At 48.3% G+C, this 22189-nt stretch overlaps 1 protein-coding gene and 1 long non-coding RNA gene across 12 annotated transcripts in view; one reads left to right on the top strand and one right to left on the bottom strand.

The window, feature by feature from the left end:
* The window catches only part of DAAM2 (dishevelled associated activator of morphogenesis 2), a 105291-nt gene extending 85870 nt beyond the window's left edge, over positions 1 to 19421 (bottom strand). For 2 of the 11 annotated variants that reach the window (XM_070586023.1, XM_070586033.1), the window contains exon 1: positions 19166 to 19305. The gene's annotated coding sequence lies outside the window, so the exon portion shown is untranslated. Of the gene's footprint in view, positions 1 to 18468 lie in introns of all 11 variants that reach the window. The other 9 variants (XM_070586025.1, XM_070586029.1, XM_070586024.1 and 6 more) reach the window with 7 other exon arrangements.
* A 548-nt stretch (positions 19422 to 19969) lies between these two features.
* LOC139077501 (uncharacterized) lies at positions 19970 to 21240 on the top strand. The gene is made up of 2 exons (XR_011530081.1): positions 19970 to 20082; positions 21087 to 21240. It is a non-coding gene; the product is annotated as an uncharacterized lncRNA (long non-coding RNA).
* Positions 21241 to 22189: the final 949 nt, after the last annotated feature.

The following is a 22189-nucleotide window of genomic DNA, read 5'->3' as shown; positions in this document are numbered from 1 at the left end:
ACTTCATGTCACCCACAAGCTCTCCCCCAAAGTCCCCTCTTAGACCCTGTGGCCTGATTGAAGGAGAATAGGCACTTTTGCCTGAAATAGTAAATTTACATAACCTCGCAATCTTCGCGATGCCCCGCGCGGCTCTAGTTACAACAACAAGGGTTTTAGAACCGGAGAGTTTGCAATGGCAAAGGCAGAGGGAAAACCAAACAGAGCCCACATGAGGTTTTCATTTTCTTTAGCCACGTGAGAATGGCCCTGTAGATCCAGCTATAAATACCCAGCTGCCATTGCCACAAGCTGGAAAATCACACACACGTGCGTGAGCACACTCTCTCACACACACACACACACACACACACCGCACACACACGGCAAGTCCCTTCAAACAGTTCGTGGGCTTAAGAATGCAAATCAAGTTTCTAAGAATATCTGTCTGCCCGGAGAAGATGCAGTGCTACTCTCCCCTCGCTAAGTGTCTTGTGCTGAGGCCACCTCCAACATTCTGATAGGTCTTGGGAAGATGTTGCCCCACAGCCATCACCAGGGTGCATGCAGAGCTGTCCCCACACACCCAGGCCAAGCTGAAGCCCGCCAGGGGCTGCGAGCAGGACTGAGGGGAAGGGTTTTAGACCAACTCCCTTAGACAGAGGGAGAGAGCAGCCTGCTTGACCCGGGACACCTGAGACTGGGCTCCCTACAACAGAGCCTGAGACAGAGCTTGCGTGTATGTCGTTGATTGAGGCTGTGCTCCCAGGAGAACCCAGAGAGGGCAGGGGAAGGACCTGGGAAGAATGTGGTTTGACGGGAGGTCTAGCTTCAGCCTGATCCTGGGGCAGCTCTGGGGGAAGTGCACGCCACACTGGCCCTCCGTGAGGCAGGGGAGAGCGGCTTCCATACCTTTTTCCCATTAGTCATTGGCCGCCCAACGCAAGGGAAGGGCAGGGTAAGATGACATAACTCCAGGTACCTCGGGGAAGGGGTTTCAATAACCAAGGGCAGTGCACACAGGGGCCAGCCTGCAGCTGGAGCCTCCCCAGCAGCCAGGACCTGCGCATGCTCCAACGGCCACTTCTACACTGGCCCCGCAGTCCCAGTGCCTTGTCTCTTAGAATTCATATTTTCTACTGATAGCAAACGTCAGTCTGTGGGTTTCTTTGCTTTGTTTATTTTCATTTTCTTTTGCATGGAACGTTTTTATAATTGACTTGCTGAAGAAAGAAGCAAAGGTTTGATCCATGGGGATCAGTGTGAATTAACCCCCGAATATCTCTCTCTCCTTCTTCCACACTAATAGGTCCCTGCTTTTATTTGAGGCACCAACATGCCCATTTAAAAAGTTTTCAGCTTCTCCCTAGACTCTGCTGCAGTTTGAGGTCTCTCTCTCCTTAACACAATGTTGGCCAGCTTCTGGAGAGGGCTTTCAGAAAAGCTCGTTAAGGAGACAGTTAGCTGGCATGGACTCTCTGTGCTCTGTCCTTCTCTTTCTTCCTGCCTGGATTGCAGATGTGAAGCTAGAGGTGACGCAGCCACCTTGTAACCAAGAGGCAATGAGCACAAAGACAAAAGTTTCATCAAAAGTGGGTCCCTGATGGCACTGTGGTGCCACTCTGCCAATACAGGACTGCATCTGCTGCACGTGCTGTATAAGAAAAAGAAAGAACCCACTCCACAGAGCCACGCCAGGCGGGTTTCCAACTATGCCACTGAACACAAATTCTAACTGATACACTCTAGTTCCGTGGGGTGTCCCATGGAAAAAAATCCTCTTTAGATAAATAAATTGAGAGAATACTAGTTTAAACAATGGGAAACCAGTCTCGTCCTGCATGCTTCTCTGCACATCGTGGCTCCGTGAGGGTGAGTACAGGGGAGGCGGAACTATTGCTTAAATTTCTTGAACCACAGAACTTTTCTTCCTAAGGTCAGTGTGAGAACCTGGTGTTTTCTCAAACGCAGTTTGGGAAACACTAGACCAGATGACCTCTTCTTGCACATTTCATGACTCCCCACCTAGAGGGGCCCAAGCAGGTGGCCAGGTCCACCAGCAGCCTCGGCATTCACCCTTCATGGGATACGAGTCTGAGTCAAAGAATCGAGCCTGTGAGGCTGGTTGGGAAAGGGCAATGAACTAGATAAATTAAAAGACTCAAAGGAGTGCCAAGTCTTCTGGAATTTTTGGGTGCTCACTCCTCTTTCCCAGCAGTGACTGGCTTTCACCCCAGGAATGATGATGGTGTTGACAACAGGCCACACTTATCAAGCATCTATGATGTGCGAGGCACTGTGCTTCACAGGGACAATCCCTTGCAATCCTTGCAACTGCCTAGGACAAAATACACCTTTAGTTTGCCCATTTTACAGATGAGGAACCTGAGGTCTATTGAGAGACGTCAAACATTTATCCAAGGTCACACGGCTACTTCGTGATAGAACATGGACTCTACCCACAAAGCCCACCAACTTGAATGGCTCCATTTCCCCACCTTCCTTCACCAAGTACACGTTTTGTTTGTATACTGTGAACTTTCTCTTGATATGTTATTTTCCAGGTGTCCTTATCTTTGGCATGTGCATCCCAATTTATATACTGCATTGGGAATTCTCAGGGGCAGGCCCTGTACCCCTATGAGTTCGGATATGTGATTTTCTCCTTTCTCTGTACCTTACCACAGTGTTTAGAGACCACGTCTCCACATCATAGGGCCGCTCAGTCAAGGCTGCCTCTCTGACACATATCACAGCCTTCACAGGAGGGGAGGTACGCTCAGGCAAGCCTTAGGGTGAGGGTAAGGAGTGATGCAGATGAAGGCAGAGTCATGAGGAAAACTCTGGAAAGATTAGCTCCCACTAAGGGCATCCTCAGCTTCACACGCTTATTCATCAGGGCGCTCAAGACCAATGTCACGTGCATCACTTGGATCGGGCTTGGACCAGGTCTTAAGTCCTCATCCTACAACTGAGAACTCCAAGCTCAATCACTTTAAGGTAGAAACATCCATTCTCTGGAGTGCAAAGTTTTTAGGGCATGACAAATAGCCAATCCCTAAGTCACACTCAAAACAGCTTCCTTTTCAAAGCATAAAACAATGTACCTGGCCCATAACCATAACCGTCAGTCCCTTTCCCTCCCAGACCCTCTTCCTGGCTTACCCATCTAAGCCTTCTGGAGTCAACCAGTCCAAAAACACAGCCCAAATTGCCCAAAAGCTATTACAGGTTGAATTATCCGAGTCTCCTCACTATGCCAGGTCTTTCTAGTTCCACGATGAATGTGTGTAGAAACAGCCCAGGCGCTGACTATTCTCTGTTGCTGCTCTACCTTCACGCCCTCCCCTCCCCTGCCACCCTCCTGCCTAGGGGGCTGGCCTCTCTGGAATGCATCACCCAGATTCTGGGGTTTCCAGTGCCCGGTGGGTGGGATTTGACCAGTGACTGGAGGATGGAAGGAGAGAGACCTCAGAGTGTTTACTCTCCCATTGTCTCTCTGCCAAGCCAAGGGTCTGGCAGTGACTGCTTCTCTAGGGCCACAGCTCCTGCTGAGCGGTCCTTCCTCTTCGGCTCCAGCTGGCAAAGGGCTGTGACCGCACCATTCTTCCCCCTCACCCTCCAGGTGTAGCAGTGCTAACAGCTTCCTGCTGTCGCTCGACCCTGGGTGCCTCAACATCTTCTCTAGTCCCATATCTCTCCACAAATAGTCCTCCCGTGACATTCTTATCAGTTAAACCCTTTTGGGAGTGTCAACAGTTTTCTGCCCAGAGCCTGACTGATACAGACTACAATGCATACTTTCAGAGCAACCACACACCAGGATTTGCTCCCCAAAGTCCCAATTTCATGTGATTTTCTTCTTTTTAATGAAGGTGAATTATACGATGTATAAACGAGCAGAAGGCAAAGAGGAAAGCCAGTCCAGTGCTAGCGCCCGGTGCCAGCACCACACCAGCCAGAGGAGGAGCTCCCTGCCGCAGAACTCAGCATGGGGGTTCACCGGCTCAGTCAAGGACAGAGGCTGCATAATAGAGGACGGGGCACTCAAGGCCAACACAGTGTGTGTCACTCGGATTGGGCTCCAACCAGATTCCAAGGGAGAGGGGTCTGTAACAAACAGTAAGACACATGAAAGAGCTGAATCAACTGCATTTGAGTAAGACACCCCGGGAAGAAGTCAGCGTGGCTTCACCGTCAAGTACAAGAAAGTGAAGCAATTCCCAGTGGTGGGTACTTTCCCACTTCAGGGCAAGATGTTGCAAGAGGAACAGAGCAGTGGCTGTGTTAATGGAAGACAGAAGGGAGGGAGAACTTCACCGAAACCAGGCGGTCATGGTGGGAAGAGGGAGGTGCCTTCACCCTTGGGCAATGAGAAATACTTGAGACATGGGTCCCCTGTCCTCGTCAAAGGATGATGGCTGTGGTCACTTGTCAGCACTAGCAAGAAATCCCAGTAACTCCCAAGGGATGAGCTGAGACAAGGTTCTAGCAAAATGCTGTACAGAGAATGAGCCAGAGAGTTGCTGCGTGGTTTCTATTACTTTGACTCTAGTTTGCATCTCCACCAATATATCAAATATGATCCCAACAAATCCACAAGTCAGAAACAAACATCAAGATTTTTAGTTCAAAAACAGTGATTGCCATGTGCACACAGGGTCCAGTGTAGGTGTCTGAAGAACAGCCCACTTGAAGATGGTCACATCTACCTAAAATTTCCCATAGGGACCTGGAGCAAATGGGGAGCAGCTTTGTACCCACTCTCTTCAGCATGTCTATTTGCCAACGGGCAGAGGAAATGAGTTAGGAGCTTGTGCCCATTTTTGAAGCCAACCTTTTTTTAAACTAAAAACTATTTTAGCTATCTATAAAAGGTAGATAATAATAAAATAAACATATGTCTACCCATCACTCCATATAAGAAATAAAGCATCACAGATATAAATGGAGCCCCTTCGTACCCTCCCTGGTCTTCCTTTCTGCCTTCCTAGAGAGAACCACTTCTCTGAATTTAGCAGTTATCTCAAACTTGTTTTTATACTTTAATTATACACATATTTGTAAATAAAAGAGAGTGTTATTTTGTATGCTTTTAAACTTTATAGCAATAGCATCCTACCACAACTTGCTTTTTCCACTTAATATTGTTTCTGAGATTATACCTCGCAATTGCAGTCTACCTAGTGCCTTCATTTTCCCCCCACTGCGTTCCATAGTATTCCGTTGCATGTATATATCAAATTACGGAACCAATCTTCTGGTTGATGATAGACATTTGGGTTGCTTTCTAACTCTTAAAATCCATGCTACAGTGAATTTCCTGAACATACCTCCTTTTCACATGCATTAGAGTTTCTCCAGACTCACCTAGGACATAGGGTAAGTGCATCTTCAGCTTTACCAGACAGCACCAATTTGCTCTCCAGTGTTCATACCAAATTAATTCCCACCGTTAGTGAATGAGATTTATCCTCGGCTCTACATCCAATCTGATGAGTATAAATTTTTTTTTGCCAATCTGACAAGTGTGAAATGATATTTCCTTGTGATTTCAATTTATGTATTTCCCTGATTCCAAGTAAGGGTGAACATCTTTTCATGTTTATTATTCTATAGCACCATTTTAGTATTAGAATTACATTTGCGTGCTTTGAAAAACCAGAAGAATTTTTCTTTTAATTTATAAAAATTTGAACAAGTTGAGCGTTTCATCAGGCCTTCACTGGAAAACTTGGGAAGGGAAGAAGAGCTGTGGATGGAGGCAAAAGGAAGATTTCCTTTTGCATACTGGCTTTGAGATAGGGATTTTTAAAACAAGCCACAGCATTAGAGATGAAGCATGTGAAGCAAAAATTCCAACAATCCTTGGGCAACGTGGGGAATACATTTTTTAAGACCTTGTCAACATTGTCTAGGAACAATCCAGAAAGTTTTCATTGTGCCTTTTGCCTGTAAGACACGCAACTATATGGACAGCACAAATGGGCTGAAGGAACCATAGGAACCAGTTGTCCATCTTCCTGCTGCAGGAAACACCATGTATTTACCATCTCAGCAGATGAAATCACTCCTCTAATAACAGAAACCTGGAAGGAGATTCCATAACTTCCTTACATTCCCAAACAGTCTTACATGGAATCTAAATTTCTCAACTTTGAGCATCTCCTTCTCATAGCATTGATGACATGGAATAGTATCCTTGACTTGTAGGTCCTTCCCCAACGACACTGTGAGTTCTTAGAGGACTCATCTTAATACCTCCTCTCCCTGGCACAAGGAAGGATAAACTAGTTTGGAAATGCATGAGGGCAGGGACCACATCTCATTCAGCTTCAAACTTCCAGGAGGCATTCGACTTATGTTTCTTAAGGGAAGGAATTTCTTCCATACGAAACGTTCAGAGCTTTAAGAACAGAGCAATCGTGGAAATAAGCAAATCCTCTTGCTGAGAGTATAAAAGAAGTCTTAAAAAATACCTCTGAATGCTTCTTTTCCACGAAGCCTTCCCCGACTCCCCTGTCTCAAAACGATCTTTCCTCCTCTAACTACACATGGCATCAGCACTACATAGGACCTAGTATTCCAATGGAAAGCAAATTATTTGGCAAATAAGAATAATAAAGACTTACAAGCACATGCCATGTTCTAGGCACTGTTCTAAGTACCGTACATGCATTAATTTTGTCTTCTTTTGGGGGTAGGTACGATCGCTGTCACCACTTTACAGAAAAGGAAACTGAGTCTCAGGCAGATAAATACTTGCCCAAGGCAATTCTTGTAAGTGGTGGAATTTGAATTTGGACCCCAGCATCTGCACTAGAAGCCACTATGTTATATCAAAGCTACTGCTGGACATACATAAGCCCTTAAGTGTTTCCTGCTGTTATTTTAGTGAAAATGCAGCTGTGGGCTTAATGAGAAATTCATTATCCTCTGCATCCTTATCTTTGACACCCACATCCAATCCCTAAGGCCTTGGAAGAATTTGCTGATTCTTCCTTATTTATTAATAAAAGCTCCCAGTCACATGGGCTCGCCACACAGGCACTGTCGGCCTCAATTTAAGAGACTAGAGGTCCCCGAGGGGAGTGAATTTTGCTCACCAGGACTCATTCCACAGGACCTGCCTCTGCACACAGTGCCTTACTCACGGGGTTTCTCAAATAGTTGTCGGACCACCACAACCACCAACTCAGAAGGATACAGCACTTCGCAGTGAACTGAGCACTTTTCACAGACCCTACCTAACAGCCCCCAAGCAGTCCTATGCCACAAGTATTACCATCATTTCCGTTATACACAGGACTAAAACTAAGGCTCAGAAATGCTGAATCGCTTATTGAAGGCAGTTCAACTAGTTGGTGGATGGCTGAAATTCAAACCTAAGTCCTTCCACCAAATCCCACGATATGTCTTCTGCTCTTCGTGAAGTTGATCCCTTTTATCCTTGTCCTTTGCGTGTACACACACATGCACACATACACAACTGACTTCTCTTTCTGGACCAGTGGAACAGGAATCAGATCAAAAGAAGAGGAAAGAATCTACACGGAGCTCTTGTTCTATGAACTATGAATGAATAGTGAATGGGCACATGGATAAGGGATATGTATAGTCAACAAATATTCCCTGAGTGCTAACCCTGTGCCTGTCACCAGGCTAGGGGCTGTAAATACCACAGTGACTAAGGCATGGCCCTAGCCTTCTAGGAGCTTCTAGGCCGTTGGCACATGCATCTCAATGGTAACTGCACCTGTCAATGGAAGCTCACCTTGTAAGAGCCCCTTGTGGGTAGGGAATGGTGTGGAGAGGGGAAGAAGCAAGCCAGACCCTGTTTTAGCATAGACAGAGGAGACTACATGTACATCGCATCGGGGCAAACTCCAGACAGCGTTCTGAAAGAGTTAAAAGGAAGCTGGACAGCCCCACTGACCAGGAGAGTGAGGCCCCATTCAGACTCCCAGAGGGTGAGCACATGTCCAATTTCCCCAGGGACAGTCCCAATTGACGCCTGGTTCCCCACTGTCCCATCTGGTTAGTGCCCCTTTCACTCTTGAAAGAGTCTTGGTTTAGACAGTAAATTACATGCTCGCCCTTGCCTTCCAGGAAATTTATGACTTTCTCCAACTGCCCCTGGGCAGGAAAACAATCTGGCTTCCCAAGGTCGTTGAGATGCCTTATTTCTACTCCTTTTTACAGAGCTTCTCACAGCCACCACCCCACTGCTGGCACAGGTTCTAGGGGGGCAGCTCCCATGTCTGTGTCTGTTTCTCTCCTGTGTTAGCACTGAAGCCAAAACTATTCACCATCGGATCTCAAAGTGCACAGGCTCTGGATCCAGGCATACCTGTTTATATTCTGACTCTGACAGTTTCTGTGTTTATGATCTTAGGCAAGTCACCCAACCCCTCTGAGCCTCAGTTTCCTCACGTGTAAAAGGGGGTGAGAACGCCAATCTCACCTCATGGGATTGCTGTGAGGACTTGGTGGGGTAGTGTAAGGGAAAACACCTGGCACAGGGCTTGGTATAGAGGACCCACACCCCCCCACCCCCTACCCCCTCAGGCTTTCTAGAACATGTGAGCTCTCAGATAGATATAAAGCATGTAGAGAATACGAATGTCTCAGGAAACCCAGTATATTTTTAAGTTTCAAGCGCCTGCACTACCAAGTTGGAACTGCTTCCTCATCTTTACAGAAAATGAGAAACATGGAAAAACCACTTTATAAGACTGGTTGCCAACATCTCCTAAGCTAGACACATGCATTCCCTATGACCCAGCAGTTCCGCTCCCAGGAACACACCAACAGAAATGCAGTCGTATGCTCACCCAAGGACAAGCGTACAAGTGTTCATAGCAAAATTATTCACAACAGCCTTGAACTTGGATCCTACCCAAATGCCCATCCACAGAAGAGTGGATAAATAATGTGTGTGCAGTTACATAACGGAATACTACACAACGATGAGAAAGACTGATTTACACAACATCACGCCGAGCAAAAGCAGCCAGACACAAATGAGTACACACTGTATGATCCCATTTATATGAAGTTCAAGAGCAGACAAAACTAATGCACAGTGTTAGAAGTCAGGACCATGGAAGGCTTGTAGCCAGAAGGGGGCATGAGGGGCTTCAGGGGTGGGGGCAGCGGGGAGCTTCGGAATGTTCTATTTCTTGATCTGGACGCTAGTTACATAGATGTGTTCAGTTTGTGAAAATCCATTGAGCTATATACTCATAAACTGTGTGTTTTTCTGAATCATGTTAAACTTCAGTAAAAAGTCAAAATAAAATTTTTAAATGTAAAACATTTCTATTTTTGGTAGAAAGTTGAACAGACGAAGTAGGCAGTAGACACTTTGCAAAAGGCAGTGGGATATTTTATTTAATAAATGCTTGCTGAGCCCCAGTCCTGTGCCAGGCGCTGTGCAGGATGCTGGGCCAAAAGAGCGAACGAGATTTGGTCCCTGTTCTTCATCATCATCTCCATCATCATTATCATCGTTCCTAAGACTTCCTACGTTTACCATGTGCCAGCCATGCTTTCAAGTACTTATTTTTTCTTCTTACCAAATCATGCATTAACTTCATCTTCATAACAACCCATTTTACGGATGAGGAAACCAAGGCACAGAGAGATGAAGTAACTTGTGCAAGGCCACAAAGCTAGCGAGAAGTGGAGCCAGAATCTGAACCCAGGGCCTGTCCTCTGAACCAAAGCTTTATACTCAGAAATCTAGCTGTTTATCAGCTCTGGGAGCCCCAGCTTCCACATAGGAAGCCACAGACCTCAATAACCTTACCTCTGTTCAGGGCTGCCATGATGGTAAATTATCAACCATCTTGCAAAGGCAGAGGCAGTTCCTAACTCTACATCTGGGCAGCTGCCAGCCCAACGCCAAATGATAGGGAACAGACTGATAAATATATTGACAGAGATTAAAAAAGAAGAGTTAAAATGGCTTGGCCCTTCTACTGCCCAAAGTCCACAGGAACTCTGAATTGCCTTCAAACTAACTTCAAAGCTGCCTCTGGCCCTGTGGAAATACTGACTGACCTGGAACCACTCCCTCCCCTCGCTGCCCAGTCAGGGCATCTTGAGGCCGGGGGCTGAGAAGGCTGGGAGGCAGTGAGGGAAGGAGTGTTGACACCGACCCCCAGGAATGTGGTCAGATGTGGAGCTGTGCGTCTGGGTCCCCAAATCTGGCACATAGAGCATCCATCACACAGGCAAACTTTGCTTTGGCACGAGGGCGGGTGACCAGTGTACATAACCTGAAAATCGGAACGTTTAACACACGCTGCCAAAGATCGCCCATGCTCGGGACAAAGCAGGAAGAAACAACACCCATCAGAACCACTCAGATCCGGCAGAGACCCATGCGGGCAGGAAGGCGGCTCCCAGCAGGCCAGCAGGGTCCTCTGAGACCGATCCCTTTATATTACAGAAGCACCCAGAAGATGAACAGGAATTCCCAAAGGACAACTTGTCCATCTCCCGTCTCTAGGCAGGACGGCAACAAAGCCACCTGGTCATGCTTTCACCAAGATACACCCACACCCCTCAGCCTAGCATTGGGGTTGGGGGCGGGGCAAATGCAAATTTGGCAATAAAATCAAAACATTTGCTCAGTCTTCCCAGTTATGACAAACTCTATTTGTAATCCGTTGGATCTCACCTAGAAAACACACAAAATAGAGCACAAGCAAAAAGTATACTTTGTCATACTCCAACATGGCCACCAACAATTACCTAGAAAATGATGGACGCCTCCCAAACAATTTCATCTAAAGTAGTCAAAATTTCTGGCGCAGGCAGAGGGTTATTCGGAAGGGCTCTTGGAATCAACTACTCGTGGGAGGGAAGGACAGATAAGAGGTGGCATAGGAAGGGAGACGTGGAACAGCCAGGCAGCCCCAGTGAAGGCCTCAGCCAACACCATGGGGAGCCCTGAAGCTGGGATGGGCTTTAGAATTTCCCCGCACTGGTACAGAGAGCCCAGGCCTTCACCACTCCCACCAGTCACTGGCGGCAGGCAACCCAGGAGGGGAGCGTGGGCAGAAGTGACTGTAGGGGGCCAGCCCGGTGGCACAGATGTTAAGTTCGCATGTTCCGCTTCGATGACCAGAGTTCGCTGGTTCAGATCCTGGGTGCAGACATGGCACCGCTTGGCAAGCCATGCTGTGGCAGGTGTTCCACATATAAAGTAGAGGAAGATGGGCATGGATGTTAGCTCAGGGCCAGTCTTCCTCAGCAAAAAGAGGAAGACTGGCAGCAGATGATAGCTCAGGGCTAACCTTCCTCAAAAAAAAAAAAAAGAAGTGACTGTGGGCAGGGCAACTCTCTTCAGCTGAGGCAGTTCCAAGAAGGGCTGACCGCTGCCAGCACTGCCTGCCGCTGGGACTCAGTCCAGAATGGGAATCTGGGTGGCACAGACCAGTGTCCACTCCGTGGGGATTTGGACCCAGTCAGGAAAATTGAGTGTAGAGTCCACAGAGCTGACCATTATACTACACTGCCTGATTTGCTCCATCAGGACTGTCCTCCAACCTATCAGTCTTTGATATTTCCTGCTGCGTTTCTGGCATAAATTCCATGAATGAGGAGACCCAAGGAGGGAAGGCTAAATTTGATGAAAAGGGGGTGGGGACAGCCACAGGGCCTGATGTTCCATAGTTTCCCCAGGCGCACACATAACATGTAGTCATACCCAGGATGGTCACCAGGCTAGTGCCAAAGCAAAGCTTTCCTGGGTGACGGATGGTTGGCGTGTCAGATCAGGGACGCAAATTGGTGAGCATCCAGAATGAAACCACATTTAATAACTGACTGACGGAAAAATAAACACCCCTTCAAGGGTGGCATGATCTCAAATATACAGAGCTGCGTGTGTCTAGGCATAAAGAAATCAGAAAAAATAAAAAAGAGCTTGATCCATTGCAGGGATGACCTTGATACATGGACCAGGAGAAGAAAAAGTATGCTTCAGAGTAATGTGCACAGATTCCATTTCAGGGAAAAAAAACACTCAGACAACAAGACCTCATTATACCTGTACACACACCTATAATATTTGTAGGAACAAAAGAAAAGATAAGGGAAGGGTATGATTCGAGCCTATTAATATTAATTGCCAGGGTGTGGAGGGAGGTAGAGATGCTATTCATTTTCCATTTGTCTTTTCGTATTTCTGCATGATATTGATTCACTTGTTTAAGCAAAGAAGAATTATTTTCATAATTGGGAAAAATCAAATAAAGAAGACATTTTAAAAACTTAGCAGTGTTGCACCATGGGCACCGGGAGGCCCGATATGAAATTGTGTATTTCATTCCCTCTCCCCCTCCTCCTCTTAGGAGGCGGTTCCTAATTGTCCATTTGGGGGTGATCAAAAGGAATATTTAATTCAAGGCCAAGATTTTTCTGTGCCCTCCCCTTAACCATTAGAAGAGAACTTTATCTTAATATTATTCCACACACAATATATATCTGCCACCAAAATAAATCTGCCACTAAAATCTATAAAAATTATGCAACACATTCTGTAGTCCAGTGGCAAATGCTGTGAATTACCTGCTGTTTGCCATTGTCCATGACCACGCTTCTTTCCAGTACCGTGCTAATGAAAGCTGACCACCCCGAGCCAACTCCCAATTATCTTGGCATGTCGACGTGAAAAGCCCAGAGAAGCCAAAACCCAACTTTTCACCACATCTGCTGACAAGGAGTCAAAGAGGTGGTTTTATGTTTCTTCCATCTTTCCCTGTCCCCGGGTACCCCTTAGGAGAGGTGTTCCAGAGGGCAGGAGCCACCACAGAGCAGAGGAAAGAGGACACAAAGGGTCCACACAGCCTATAAATGGGGTGGCTCTTCTCTGTCTGGTGAGCTACAGGGACCTGCTCACGCGATGCCATTAGCACCTGGGCGAGGCCGGCTCATTCCTCTGAGTTAACTCAGATATCCTCGAGTTCAATCAAGGCTCTAACTGACTGTTTGTTTGCCTACCAGGTGCGGATCCTACTTTTACGAGCTCCAAACACGTAGAAGGCATGGAGGGGACTCAGTCCTTCCTTGACTGAAGTGCAGTGTGTTAAAGGTTGTGACAGAGCCGTGTGCCAAGTTCACGGGCGTGCGGAGGAGGGCGTGATTAGGAAGAGCCTTGCAAAGGGAGTTTGAGAGAGAACGAGACACTCAGCCAGCCTGGTAGGACAAGTAGGAGATAAAGACTGGGGAAGCGGCTTTCAGGTAGAAAGAACTACAAACCAGGGTATAGAGGGGGGACATGCTTGAGGCCAGATTCGGTGCAATAAAACCTAAGTGAAGGCTTGAGGAACGCCGGGGACTGCTGGTCAACAGGGCAGCCAGCCACACAGGAGCACCTCACTCACACATCCCGGCCTGACCTGTGTTGTCTTAAAAGGACCCCCGGCCCCCCAAAACCACACATCAGTTTTTCTTCATCACACCAGCTTACCAACTGATTATTTTTTCCTCCCACATCTCTTATTCTGTCCATGATACTGGATTTAGATTTTGACTTTAGTTGGTTCTCCTCCTGTCTGGTTAATTGCCAGTAACTACAACAACCACGATCATAGCGATAGCTCACATTTGTTGAGTGCTTACTCTAAGCCAGGGGCTGACAGTCCTTGTAACCGCACTTCAAGGGAGGTGTTATCATTCCCATTTTTCAGATGAGAAAACTGAGGCTCAGAGAGGTGAAATAGTGTACAAGGTCTTACAACAGGGAAGTGGTGGGGGGGGGGCAGAATTCAAACACAGGTTTGTCTGATTCTAGAATCTATATTCTTGGCCACAGGCTGTAATAACCCTCCCTAAGCTATGCTTGCTCTGATCTTGTCTGATATGCAGAGCCGGAGTCATCAAACTTTTTCTGTTAAAGGGCCAGATAATAAATATTTTCAGCTCTGTGAGCCATACAGCCTCTACTGAAAAACTCAACTCTGCCCCTTTAGTGTGAAGGCAGCCATAGACAAACAGGAAACAATGGCATGAGTGTGAATAAAACTTCACTTATAAAACAAGGTGACAAGCTGGATTTGGCTCTTGAAATTGCCAGCTCCTAATCTGGAGTAGCCTGTTCATTCATTCATTTAGCCAACGTTTATGGAGGGTCTACCTGGGGCCCCCGGCACTGTTCTAGGTGCTGGGGATACAGGGAGAACCACACAAGTCCTCGTCCTCAGGCAGCTTAAATCCTAGCAATGCCGCCTGTTTTACCCAGGCCTGATACCCTGGGCCCTAACCTTGGTACTCTTCACTCTGCCCTTCGACTCTCAACTTAGACTTCAGATCACCCTGGAACTTGTAGAAGCGTCAATGCCTGGGCCCCACTAGCCAGAGGCTCTAATTTGATTGGCTGGGGTGGGCCCAGTATTGATCATTTTGCAAGCTCCCCAGATGATCTGACTGTGCAGCCAGGGTTGCCACCCACGGCATGGATAGCTGTTCGCCTCTCGTTTCTTCTGCTTGCCCACTGTGTGAAATAGGGCAAGTCCCTTCCACCCTCAGAGTTCGAGCTTATACAAATGTAAGGTACCGTTGTCATTCTGCCATTATTATTAGATGTTAATGTTGGGTACTGCCTCATTGATTTCTCTCCCGTTTTGACTTTGATTCTTTGGATCAAGACAGTGTTTAACATTTCTAAAATAAGCTCTATGGAAAGTTCACTAATATCCCAGGTTCATGGCTGAGTGAGCTGGTGGCCTTTCCTTTATTGGAGGATGGGGTCCTATGGGGCTGCCATTTGTTTGGCACGGGGAGCGCTGATCTGTGCCTCCCTTTCATACGAAAGGTCTCCATCTCCAGGCCGACATAGCTGACCTCAGGGCACCAGTGTTAAGCCTTGAATAAGTGGCTTATTTACTTTGACTCCTGGACAACTATTCAAACCCATGTACTTCCATGAGCTTAGACCTAGAGAGAGGAAAGGCATTCACATTTTGCTGAGCACGGAGCAGTTGGCTAGGTCCTTCCCATCTATTATTTCATCTTCAGAACCCTGGGAAGTGAGAATCTTATAGTTCTCATTGAACAGATGAAGAAGGCCCAGAGAGGGGGGACAGCTGGTGATCTGGTGGTGCTAGAACTCAAACCTGGATCTACTTGATTCGGAAGCTCTCTGCACAGAATTGTGGGGCACCCACAAATCATTCAGCTCCTCCTCAGCCAGGATTCAAAGAGATACCAAGCTGCCTAAACTTTATTTTTCCCAGGTTTTGTTTTTTTCTTATATTTATTTTTTGGAGGGGCAGACCCAGAAAGAACCCCACAACACCTGCTAATGCCCCTAGTCTGATAAGCCTTGCACAGCACTAGCAGAATGATACACAGGTCCAAAGAAAAGGCATTTCCCCCTGCACAGCATCTTGGCCGCACAGTTTTATAACCTCATAAGGAAACAAAAAAAAAAACAAACAAACCAAAAAATGTGAGGAGAGCATTGGAGAAATAGATACTGGCAGGAATGAGGAATTCACTGACCCCTAGTCTGGGCCATCTCAGAGAAGCTGGCCACTGGCTGAGCCTCTTAAAAGCTGAAAAGTCATCCCAGGCCACCGTTAGAGAGCTTGAACAAAACAGAAACAAATGTGATCTTCAAAGTCTTAAATGTCAACTTGAAGGATAACTTAGAAGCTCTGAGATGGGCCAAGGGAACCTGCAGCTGCTCTCTCCAGTGTCAGATGGAATAGCCACTCCCCCGGACAGCGCATTAATCAGGGGCCAGCCTCTCTGCCCCACCCCCCGCCCCACCCCCACCATACACAGACAACCTGCCCCGCTGTCTTTCTCCCTTCTGAGTGCCCAAACACAGGCCACAGATGCAGGATGCCTGTGCCTCCTCCCACCCTTCAGGGTAATGGACCAGCCGCACTCATGGATGATCGCCACTGGCAACCTTTTCTAGAGGGAGGAAGTAAGGGTGACCTGAGTCCTGGAGACTCCACCCACTGGCCGTCAATAGTGGAAAACACGTAGCCAGATTTGGGAAGAGGTCCCTTCCAAGTCATGGGCTCTTGATGGCTGAAAACTGAAGAATAAAATTATGATACTCCCTTTATTAAGGGTCTACAACACCCCCAGCTCTGTTTCAGTCCATCTGCATAAATATCATTTTCGTGATAAGCTTGGGAGGAGAGCATTATCCTCAATTTACAGGTAAGGAAGCCGAAGCTCAGAAGGAATCAGCAGCGTATCCCAGGTTAGGATTTCTCCCCCAGGGCAGTCTGCTCTGAAGTCTGCACTCTCCGTGGGGCCAGGCTGCCTCTGAGTCCAGAGCTGAAGGACACAGGATCCCCGAGCACTGAGCCGCTGGCTGTGGAGATGTACAGGGTCATCTGCTATCAAAGCCAAGGACACCCTCCTTGTTGTTCTTTCTGCCAAGTGTATTTGCCCTTTGGACCCTCGGGAGAGCCTGAGAACGCCTCCTCTCTAAGTATTCTGATCTCAGAGACAACCAAAGGGCTGGCCAGGAGCCCGAGCTGATAGAAGGGGCCATGAGAAGGCTTCAGTATCACCCCAAGCGCCAGCGGCCTGGGAACTCGTCCCGGGTCTGAAGTTGGTGAAACATCTCCCAGCGCAAACCCAGAGGGGTCAGGACTGCTCCGACCCTCCGGAGAAACCCCATAGGCCGAAAGAGCTGAAAACCCGGTCCTTGTCCTCAGCTCTCCCTGAGGAGTCTTGTGCTGAGACAAGAGTATTTCTGGATTCTACCTCTGATGGGTTCCCTCGGTCCCCGGGTGTTTAGCCTTCTATTCATAAATTGTGGGAAAAAGCGAAAACATTTAAAATTGCTACTTCCCTTGGCTCCACTGGAATCAAAGAAGCAAGCCCTGGCCTCGGGGATCTCTACACCCTCCCGACCACCTGCACTTAGACTTCCCCTTTCTCTACCCCTGGAGCCAAGGCTCTTCAGTAAGGAGGAGAGTTTAACCTGTTTTGTGTCCAAAACTTTGGGTTCAAGGGTTGGGAAAGAAGACTGGAGAGAGAAGATGTCTTTCAGAGTCTTCCCCCCGACTCACCAAGAAAAAAACAGTCGCAGGCCTTCCTACTGGTCCTGCCCCCACAGCCTCCCCTTTCCCAAACTCCTGACTTTCTTCTAACACCCAGGAGAATTTTCTCTCCTCTTTTTGTCCTGATGGGGGCACGAGTATTCCCTAGGCATCCCAGCCTCTGGAGGGGAAGCTCTGAAAACCCGGCTAGGAGTTGCGAGCCACAGCCTGCAACTACCAGGCATCAAGACAATAACAGCACAGTTGTTTTTTTGAAAAGGAAGAAATGAGGGTCGGAGGCAGCTCCCAGTACAGATGAGAAATGGGCCATGGATGCTTCCATGCCTGAGGCCACCACCGTCACCACACGGTCACGAGGGCATAAACACGCGCCTGCACGCGCATCTCACGGTTTGCAGCCACCCCTGTTTACATGCACTTTTGTTTACACTGCCCTGAGGGTGATTTTTCCTTCATCTTTCTCATACTCAAGTTGAAGACAGAGATTCCTGAAGTGCAACAAGTCTGTTTCTGACATTGCCGTCTGCTCCATCTTTTACAGCGCTTCCCTAGGGGTCAATCTGTATAATTTCTAAAATCTTTCCCAAATCTCGAACTTCCTGTGGGTCCGTTTTTATATCCACATTTCCTCCCTGTCCCTTCGTTTGCTCATTTTTCTAGGACACAGGAAGAGTCCAGTAATCTTCCTCCCACCCAAACATTGTAGGTTGACTCTATTGCAAAATGCAGAATCAGAGACCCAGCGAGGGCAAGCCCAAAAGGACTCTCGCTGTGGTCACCCGTTTGTTGACCCCAGCTACTGACATCCAGCGCCAGGCATTGGGCAATCCAGGCTGATGGGAGAATGGAGCCCCGCACCCTCTTTCCTCCCACACTCCGTGAGCACAAATCCCCCCACGTCCTAGGGAAAATCCATTCCCTCCGTCAGCCAACTTTTCAGAGAAATCCAAGAAACTGACACCGAACTCAGAAGAGGTGACACACAAAACTTTAAACTATTTGAAGATGGGAAGTCGCTTTCATTTGCATGTAGAACTCATGTAGTCCCTCCAGGGACTTTTTCCTAGAGAGGTGTCATTTTCCTTCCCACCTTCCCAGGAACTTTGCAAATCCACCCCAGAACTGCGGAAAAGTGGCCAAGGCAGAGAGAGAAGAGTTAAATCAAGCCCAGACCTCAGCAATCTGTGTTCAATTTTGATAAAAATCTCTCTCCCTCTCCCCCACCGCCCCCCTGCCTTCCTCCACCCCACAGCTCAGACATGTCTCTTTATGTTAGGAGCTTGCATCTTGTTTGGGGCACCGTGGTGCGCCCAGAAAACCCAGCACGTCCCCCACCGTGGGCACATGTGACAGACATCCATCCAGCTCCCGGGACAAGGCTGGACACAGAGCTGCAGCACCCTGGCCACCACCGCCTCCTCCTCTTCATCCTCCTTACAATTACCTGCCTCCAGACCAGGTTCCTTCCTTCCTCGGTTAAGTCAAAGTCCCATCGCCTGGCGATGTCAGGGCCACTGCAGGAGCGTGGGCAGCACCCGCAGGTGCTGAGGTCCCCAGAGTCAGGACCCCTTTGCTGGGATGCTCCTTCTGTCGCCCAAGGTCCCAGTACCGCTGAGAGCAAGAACGTCCCACTCCCTTCCCTGCCTGCTGGCCCGAGGCCAGGCTTGCGAGTGGGAGCTGGGGGCCTGTGAAGAGTTAAATCCGCGAAGAAAGACAAGCTGAACCGGGAAAAGCCACCACCACAAAGTTGTCCATTTGGGGGGTACCAGCTATGTTTGTCCACTTGTGACAACAAGGAATCAGATTTCAAAGCCACACAAAAACATTTTTTTAAAGTTTTCCAAAGACATTTCCTGTGTCCAGATGGGCCAAAACAGACACACACACACACACGCAAATCACACCCATGCACACAGACACGCACACAGGCCCTGGGAGCCCGCTCAAGCATCCGCGACTCCTGCAAACACTTTGGAGAAACAAAACAGCCAGCCCGCGGAGCGGCTGCCTTTCCAATCGCCTTGAGCGTTGTAAAGAGAGCAGAGGGAGAGAAAAGTGTGGAAGCGCCGGCAGAGAGCGTCCCGCGGCCGGCGCCCACTCCGCAGCCCGAGGCAGAGAGGAGCCCGGGCCGCCGCACTTACTCCGAGGCCCCCATGGCGCGTCGCAGTCCCCGCAGCCCCGACCCCCGCTGCGCCGCGCCGGCCGCTCCCGCTCCGCGCTGCGTCCTCCGCCGGGCTCCCGAGGTCCCGCGCCTCCCCGCCCGGCCTGCGCCCGTCCGCCCTCCCCGCTCTGACGTCAGGCGCCTTGGAGCGGCATATTTATGGCAAGGATCTTCTGCGTTCTCCCTAGGTAGAGTTCTGATTGCAGCTCCTTGGGATTTGTAATTTTCACACTTTCAGACGAAAGGAGGGGAGGGAGGAAGGGAGCGCGCAGGCGGCAGGGCGAGGCAGACAATGAGGGTAGCTGTTTCCAGCTTTGGCAAGGAGCCTTCTCAGGGCTCCCTCTGTTTTGGAAACATGTCAGGGTCAAGGAGGCAAAAGCAGCGACCTGGGCAGTGGGTTTCTCCTCGCTCCTCCCCTGGGCAAGCAGCAAAGAGACCTGGTCTGAGGCAGCTGGGGGTCAGGTGCTGGGGATTGCCGCTCCTCCCCCAGAGAGTTCCTTCGTGAGACAATAAGCACCAGGAGGATGCTAGGGCGAGAAAGAGACAAATCAGGCAGACCAGAACAGCTCATTAGAAGCCCTGGTCCACACCCTGACAACTTTTCCATTTCTTCTTTGGGAGTGTGTATGCAAAAAAAAAAAAGGTTTATTTTTATTAAATTATGTTCCACACTCCCTGCCTCTGTATAGCTTTTCCAACTCAGTGCCAGTCCATTCATCTTACTTCATTGCTTATACACAGAGTCTGAGCCGTTTGCAATAGCTCTTATTCATACTTTTAAAAACTGCTTTTAATTTTTTTTTTCTTAAATGTTACTGTGATCCATCTCCTGGACTGAACTGGAAACTGCCTTTGTCAAGAGCGACTGTCTCCTCCATGATTGGTGCCATCCTCACGGTGAGTATTTGATCTCTGCTTCCCAACCACCCACCCCACCCCACCCCACCCCCCCCGGCAGGAGCATGCAAGCAGACTGCCTGCACTGGGTGAGGATCCATGTAGAGTTTTCTAGGTGTTCAGGTCTGGATTCTCCTGGTGGTCTCTTTCTCCACCTAGATGCAGGGGCTTCGGGAAAAGGCTTGGTTTAAGGGCCATCCTCCCAGAGTAGGAAAAAAGAGTGTAATTCTTCATGGTTCCCAGGGATTAGAGAACGAACTTAAAAATAATATACATGAGATGCAAATTGCGTGTACAGTTAGATAACATTCGTGTGTAGGTATTCAACTCCCCGTCAATGACAAGGAGCACGGATAACCACAAATCATCACTAAAACAACACAACTCTAGTGAACTTTCCATGAGCCCAGATTGGGGCGGGGGGGTGCCTTAACCACAGTTACAGTCAGCAGGGACTCAAGGACTTGGAATGTGTTTACCCCTTTGGCAGCAGCTGGTTAGGGCTGATTTCAGAGGAGCCAAGTCTTGGGGCTGGGCTCCTTGGCTGGGACCAGACAAGATGTTTAGGTCCAAGCCATACAGGGCCCAGAGCCCTGCTGTTTGCTCCCTGTTAGGTTTCCCTCCTGAGCGTCATATCCCACTGCCACATCCCTCCATCCCCTTCCTCACATCAAGGCTCCATTGGCAAGGTGAGCCCTGCTCTGTAGTAAACACTGAAAATTGGCTTCCAAAAGCCATTGACACACCCCTCCTCCCTTGCCTTCCTCAACTAAAGAAGCTGGAAGTCTACAACATTCACCATCCCAGACTCCCTTGTAACTAGGAGCAGCTATGAAAGCCAGTTCTGGCCGGTGAGGTTGGCATGCACGGATCAGCTTCCGCAAAAACTTTTTGAGAAAAGGTGGGATTCAGATGGCATGCCCCTTCAACCCTGTGACATTCTCTATTCCTTCTTCCCCCATTTCTTCTCTCTTGGAACATGGGTGTGATGCCTGGAGATACAGCAGCCCTCTTGCAACCTTGAGAAAAAAACCAATCAGTTAAAGATGGTGGAGCAGTATGGTAGAGGAAGCGAAGGCCCTAGATGACATCTGTATGTGGCTGCACCTTCCTCTGACTTCTTATTAGGTGAGAGAAATAAATTCCTATGGGTTTAAATTATTGTAGTTGTCTTCTGTTGTATTTAGCCAAGTATAATCTTACCTGATACACTCTCATTGATCCGCCAAGAAATAATACTGGGACAATTCCTGAACATTAGCTTACAGGTATGACAATGGTTTTTAACACGATACCTTGCACTGGCATAATTCTTTATAGTTTTCAAAGCCTATTCACATATATCTCCTCTGGACCTCATGATTTTGGGAGGCATCACCATAACCTCCATTTTTTTGTATAACAAAAGAAGCCACATCTGATAAATGTCCTGCCCTAGATCACACAGTCAGCAAATAAGGGACCTTGGACTCTAACCTAGTTCCTCTGATTCCAATTCTTTGGATTTTCTGCAGCATCTTTAATAACAAAACACAAAAGTCCAATAAAGAATTCTTATTCCTACTAAGTCAGCGTGAATTCTATTTAATTCAACCAAGAGGAAGCAGTTTCCACGTCAACTGAGGAACTGGAAAGTGCCGCAGTCTGTTTGGGACTTAAGTTAGCCCACTGTCTCCCCAAACCTCCCTCGCCCTCCGGCCGCCCTGGGGCATCCTGCCCTGAATGCCTGCAGCTGCTCTTTCTAGGGTCCCATGGCTTTTGAGATGAATCCAGTCTTGTCACCCTTCATTCTCACGTCCTTTGAAATGCTTAGGCCCTCCTTTCTTGAGACACTCCCCTCCCTCAGGGCTGCCTTACCATCGCTGTGCCTGCCCTTGTTCACTTCATCTTCCTGGGCGCTCCTCTTCCACCAGGATGTTGAGGATCCCCAGGATCTGTGAGCGGCCGTTCTTCTCCTGAACATCACAGACTTTCCTCCTGTGATTTCATCCTTTCTCGTGAATCCCACCACAGGCTCAGTAATTGTCTGGGAAAGTCAACCATTGTCTCTATGCCCAAATCTATATTCCAACCACCATTTTCTTCTCAATATTCATCCTGCTTTTCC

Source organism: Equus przewalskii, chromosome 19, assembly GCF_037783145.1.
Source record: "Equus przewalskii isolate Varuska chromosome 19, EquPr2, whole genome shotgun sequence".
Classification (NCBI taxonomy): domain Eukaryota; kingdom Metazoa; phylum Chordata; class Mammalia; order Perissodactyla; family Equidae; genus Equus; species Equus przewalskii.
This window is presented reverse-complemented; position numbering and strand designations above follow the sequence as displayed.